Genomic DNA, 6,500 nt, shown 5'->3' with positions numbered 1-6,500 from the left:
AAAAGAAAAACAATTTGTGCGTGGAAAACAGCCTTAAAATTCTAATAAGTTTTCATGAAGCGGTTTTTATGAGTGCTACATGAAAATAACTCAGTTTACAGGATTTTCTGAGTGCTACATGAAAATAACTCAGTTTACAGGATTTTCACTTTTGATATAAAGCAGAAGGGTAAATTAATTCCCTCAGCTAGAATAGCTTCAATCATGCATCTACAGGCTGTTTTAATCCCTCATGAGACTGATTAACAGCTGATGGTATCTGGGAGTCTGTGTGAATGTGTGTATGCATATGTTTACAGAGAAAAACAGAGAACACCAAAAAAAAGAAAAAAGAAAGAAAAAAGAGAGAAAGAACATAGAATTTAGAGAAAAACAAAACTTTGTGTACAATAATATACTTACAGTGTATTCAGCTTTAGCTTACAGTGAAGATAAGCGTATTATGAATATTTAAGTTAAACAGATGACATTCCACAAGTACATCTGACCTTTTTTGGTTGTGCTCTGTTCCCGCTTGCCAGACACTTTAAACAAGACCTTCCTTAAGATACAACATTTGTCTTCCTTAGAGATAAGAAAAAATCTGTAATGTATTTATTCATATATTAAAGAAATGAATAATTTTACAAATAACTTGATAAGTGGCAGCCAAATAAACTGTACTGCAGTAAAGCAAAGCCACATGCTTTTAAACCCGCATCCTATCCTAGTTTACGTAATACAAATCGTGARAACGGTTACTTTAGCCATTTCATGGTAAATCTATCTGCCTAAGTGTACCTGGAAAGGAACTTCTGCCTAGAAGGTTACTATGAGTCTAACAGCAGGCTTTTGGCAGTGGAGCAATTGAAGCTCAGAATGCTCTGCTCATGAGCAAATCAGGTAACATCATCTACAACAACAAAAAGCCCAAATGAATCTGGAAAAGCACTGTTCCTCCCAAAGAATAGACACAGGGTAGATGTTGAAAAGTATCTTAAAAGAAAAAACAGTACTTGTAAAGATATTCCATAGAGAATAAATATAATTCACTATAAACTGTAACACTTATCAGGTTTCTGATTTTTCAATACATAAATTGTATCTTCAGTATTTCTCAGAGAAGGAAAAATTACTAAACTTGAGCAAATGGATGCTGTGTATTCTTTCTCTCCTTACAGCAGCAATAGTATGCATATATGTATAAATAAATGTTTTATATATATATATATATTTTTTTTCAGTGGAATGAGAACTAAGGGATTATCTACTATAAGAAAGTAGTTCCATCTGGCCCAATAAACAAAGGCCTCTGAGTGCCAGGTCTCTTCCCTTCACTTTGAAGGGAATGATCTCTGACCATTTCTAAAGTACAAAACATATTTGACTCAAGAAATAGTGAATTTGAGGTGATAATACAATGTACATGAAAAGTGTGAGGGAGTATTCTCATTTCTCTGCCGCATTCCTGGTCCATGCTGTAGCAACATTTCCTTACTGGGCTAATTGCCATACTTCTTACAGAGATGGAGTTACTTAGAGAAGCTGATAAAACAGAAGCTGCCCCTTAATATATTGCATTCTGTCCTCTCTTTGGAATGTTCCTTTCCATACAATTCAATATTCTTTTCTCACAGTGAAACTAGTAATCAAAGGAGTTGATTATTAACATTGCTAATTCATGTACATTTCAGTGATGAACTGGGAAGCTAAATTTTCCATGAGTCAAAAGAGAATTTCCAGACATGCTAAAATGCTCTCTCTTGTCAAGAAAAATGTTTATATGGTTTGTATCAAATGTAAGTCAATATAAAATTTTCCTTGGAAAATCCTGCCAGGAGACAAGACTTGGCAAGATATTAAGGAAACAGTACACACTAAGTTTAGAATAGTCACATGTACCTCTGGGCTATGTGTTTCTTTGTCTTGCTATAATAGCTAGCAATGGAGCTTGAGTCAGTTTAGGTTTTCTGATTTGTGTTAAACTTCTTAGCGTAAGATACTGCCAAGCCTCGATCATGTTCGAGATAAAATGCCTCCTAGTGGCTGATAGCTCTGTTTCAAAACATAGATCATTTGAAGGYATATTTTACATCCTGCATATTAAACTACCAAATAATGTAAAGAACTGAGTACTTCTTTAGGAAAGAAATCCGTCTTCTACCCAGACAATACTATTTCCTACAAGCKTTTGCTAGTCCAATGACCTACATTTATCCCATTTAACTGAGGTTCATAGGGTCARTAAAGACAAGTTCATTCTGAAGAGAGCACAAATTTTAGGCAGACTGGAGATACTTGTCAGGCAGCACACTCACAGCCTCACTTACCTAGGTGCTGAAGTGGAACTGGGCCTGTGCTGAGTGAAAAAGGACATCTCAGTCACCTGTGCGCGACAAACCTTGGATGAACATCCAATAGACTTGGGGGGAACATCACAGAGGTCATCAGAAAAACTCTGTTGTGTCTCAGCTGTTAAAGCTGGATGACAGCTAAGCCAGAAACTCTTCATTATTTTTCCAGCTGATTTTTTGCTCTGAAGTAATTTAGTACTTTCATTGTAATGTAAGTACTTGGATGTTTGGTCAAGAACTCATTTTGGAGATAATGAATGAATCTTAAAATATCTTTGAGAAGACTTACTGACCTTTCATATTAGTCTGAGTGCTAAATTACAGTTTTAGAGTGAAATACAGCAATCGTATGTAGGTTTCAGGAGCCAACATGCAAAGGACTCCTTATACTGAACAGCCATTTCTGATTAAAATACTCAGAAGGATATTATTTCAAGAATACTTACAAATAGGTATGCCATTAATTTAGCCATTTTATTTTCTTCTTTTTTTTAGTGGAAAAAAGTTAGATGGGTACTGGAGTAGATGGGTACTGCATAGTAGCATAGGCATGTAGTGTATCTGTGGAATCTCCAACCTGGTATTTTTTAGCACTTTACCTATATGCAACCCTGTACCTATGCATTTTTATTCATAAATTAGCTAGAGTAATGGGATAATGCTAATGATTGTCTTTCCTCATGTTTTTTTTTTTTTTTTTTTTTTTTTTTTTTTTTTTTTTTTTTTTTTTTTTTTNCATAGATGATTCCTCCTCCAGATTCTTGAAGGTAAACCCAGATGATGCATGTTTGGTACCCTCACTCTGTGCCAAAAGATTGTTACACCCTCATAAGTAGCCTGGGCTACATGAAAGTATGATAGATCAGGAGTCTTCCGTTCTTGTCCTCTACTTCTCTAAATATCCTAAATGGTTTGTACCAAGTACATTGCAAGCAAGGTTATTTTTAGGAAAAGTGAAAAATCACTTTCTGATTTGGAAAAATTGGACTAAACGAAAGCCTGGGGAATCCACTCCCTCTAACTAGTTATATATGTGTTCTTGGAAATATGACAAATTTCATAAACACATTCTAGACCAYGCATCCCTGGAAGAAATTAGCCTTAAGAAAATGAGACCATTAAATATCCCTTTCTTTGTTTTCTGTATTTGTTTCTAATTTAAGACTAAGGCTAGGCAGACTGAGCTTTTGAAAGTGGAGATGGAGTTGGAAACATCTATTATTTTATTACAGGGAGAAGAGGCAGAGGTAGAAGGGCGTTTCTTCTGGCACTATTATTRTTGTTGAGGCCTCAGTCGAAGCCATTACATATGCTCTCTTTTTAGTGTTAGAGATTAGAAGCAGGTCCTATTTCCTCTTCTAGTTGCTGACAAAGTTTTGAGGTTTGAAATAGGCAAATGGCACAGCTGCATGTTAGTTTTAATTGATGCTGTTCAAGAGAAAGAAAGGAATGAATTACTACCACCTCTTTGTTTCACAGATTGGCTGATAAACCAGACTTGCAAGGATCTATTTGTCATTATCTGATTATGGACTACTGTTGTTCAAACCTTGCTTTAATCAGAAACGTTCAGAGGGTGGGACATACCTGGCTTTATAATCTGGAAAATATGCTCTATATCAGTAATAGAATTGATGCATACTGATATTTATCGTTTTGAATTAGTAGCGATCTCTTCATAGTTGAAAGGTTCAGCCGACCARTAGGGGCAAGCAGTAGCAAAGCATGCTTTCTCTGGCTAGCAGGCAACATGAAAGTTGTGTTACTCTTAATGCTTTTATGGTAGATTAGTAGTCTGGAAAAGAGCACAAACCACAACTGTTGTAACAGTTGCTTGTTTTCATTTGTCAGTTTGAAGTAAYGATTCTTCAAAACCAACAGAAGTGGAAATTAACGCAATGATTGTGTCTATTAATATTCCAGATTATTATGTTTCAGTTGTGCTTGTTTATGAAATAAAGCAAAAATCACAGCTAAGAAGATGAAAACTGTTGATAATGGCAAAGGTATGCTGTTACCTATATTTTTTGGTGGGCTTCAATGACTACATTAGCTTCCAACATAACTGCAGAAATTCTATGTGATGAAGCGAAATCCATTTTATCATTGGCAATGCCTAGAAAGTAAAGCTAGAACATGAAAAGAGTAGATAGAATAAAATGTTTTCTGATTTAACGTGAAGCTGTTATCTCATTTCTCCTCCTTGTAGCTTGCTAAGTTGTGCAGCTTTAAGGTGGTTAAGGGTCCAGTTTAAGACTTACTCACCGCAGAAAGGATTTCTGTTTAGCACCTTATGTCTACCTGTATGTCTTGAGATTTTCTGGTTTTGATTTTTGGCAGACATGGATAATCTTAAACCACAAGTGGAAGAAAAATGCAAGCAATTTAGTRTTATCATTTTACCTTGAAGCAGTTACAGCAGTACTTTGCCAGACTGTCCCTTGTTCAACACTTTTCTKTATGTCCTCTTCAGAGAACTGAGCATGTAATTTGTTATTCAGGAGCGATGCCAGAAGAGTGTTTTTTTTGTTTCGGTTCTCTAAGAGAGCAACACTTCCACTGGTTCTTTCAGATGTTGCTGAGGGCTGTGTTGGTGGGTCTGGAAGTGTGCCACAGCCTGTGGCCATCACTGTGCTGCCCTGTGCCCAGGATCCCCACACGGGATTCCTGCTGGAGGGAAGGTTGTTTAGGGCCATGCTGCTCTCTCTGATCTTCTGTTTGTTGTATGTATGCCACAAGGTAACTCTGCAATTGTCTTTCAGTGGCCATGCTGCTACTAYGTATGGGAGCCAGTGGTTTGGTGTAGTTACTGATGCAGAACAGCTATTTGGAGTTGCTTTCTTCCATTAATGCTTTTGTTGCACAGGTTATGCAAAACTTTTTGTCCTCGCCATGGTTTCCCTGACAAGAAATACTATCTCCCTAGAAGAGCTCTGAGGAATTCCTACGGAATTTTCTAATCTTTCCATATGCAATACAGACTCAGATACTTTATGGTTTAGGTAAATAAATTTCTCGTATTTATGTGTAGATTCTTATTTTTTGTGTAAGGGCTGAGTCGTTAGTACTGCTCACATTGATCTGACGCTGTATAATAGCTTCAGAGATTAACCTTTCCTTTGCTCCTGGTTTTGGCTGGTGGACTGATAATCATTGCAGCGAAGTAACAAATCAGAGTATTTGTAAGACTTTACAGAGGTCAGGAAGGCTCTTTAGTAATTTTAATAGTGATAAAGATGTTTCCTAACCCCATCTTAAATGCTGAAAGGATGCAAGGAAGAATTAATTCCCTTTTTGAATATAGAGCAATATCTTTCACACAGCAGCATAATAAATTGTATTTTGCATTTGTATTTTCAAATAATCATTTTTTTTCATCTTGTATTTGTTAGGAAAGGTTCTTTCCATTTTGCTTGAGAAAATTTAGCCCTTCTTCTAACCACTGATTTTATTTACTTTTACTTCAAAATCAATCCTGTTGTCTGATTTTGCAGTCAAAGTTGAAATGTCTGCCTGTTTCATGTCAAAATGACAATGGAAACATGCTATAACCCCCTCCAACAACATTCATTTGTTGGCTTTAGTTTGAGTAAACTTCAGCTCTGGGACTTCTGCCTTTGTTTAGTGAAAGTACAGCAGAGGAGATTCCTTTCAGATTAGTTAAGAGACTACTTCCATTTTCCCTTATTTACGTCAAACCCTTCATTTAAACATGAACTATCAGAATGAGAAGGAAAATAGTACACCCTTTAATAATGTCTGCACATGTTTGTCTTGCTTTGATTCTCACAAATACTCTGTGAAAGAAATGCCTGCCAGGGAAAAGAAAGCATGCATGGGACATTAAATAGGGAAGAATGTGATAATAAYGGAAAGATGTATTTTTTAAGACTGAATATGTTTTTTTAATTTGAAAAGACTAAGCCTTTACTTATGGCTAAAGGGGCACCCCAATGARTCTAAAGAAGTGGGGGATAAATTTGTAGATTTAAGGCTGTAGCTGAGTTTGTACCAGAATAAGCCATTGAACATAAGCCAGAGAAACACAAAGGTGTCCATAGCCTCRGGGGACCAATCCTGAAAGCATCCCTCTTTACTGCTGTTTTTTGATTTCATTTAATTTGTTTTCTACACTGGAAGGTGATATGGAAACCTCTACTCTCCTGC

The 6,500-nt window shown here is 36.3% G+C and overlaps 1 protein-coding gene across 1 annotated transcript in view; it reads left to right on the top strand.

Moving 5' to 3' along the window:
• COL3A1 (collagen type III alpha 1 chain) overlaps nucleotides 1–6,500 on the top strand; it is a 54,108-nt gene that overhangs the window by 706 nt on the left and 46,902 nt on the right. The gene's annotated exons all lie outside the window — the stretch shown is intronic.

Source organism: Rhea americana, unplaced genomic scaffold, assembly GCF_003343005.1.
Source record: "Rhea americana isolate MKP2758 unplaced genomic scaffold, rheAme1 scaffold_12, whole genome shotgun sequence".
NCBI classification, from domain to species: domain Eukaryota; kingdom Metazoa; phylum Chordata; class Aves; order Rheiformes; family Rheidae; genus Rhea; species Rhea americana.
This window is presented reverse-complemented; position numbering and strand designations above follow the sequence as displayed.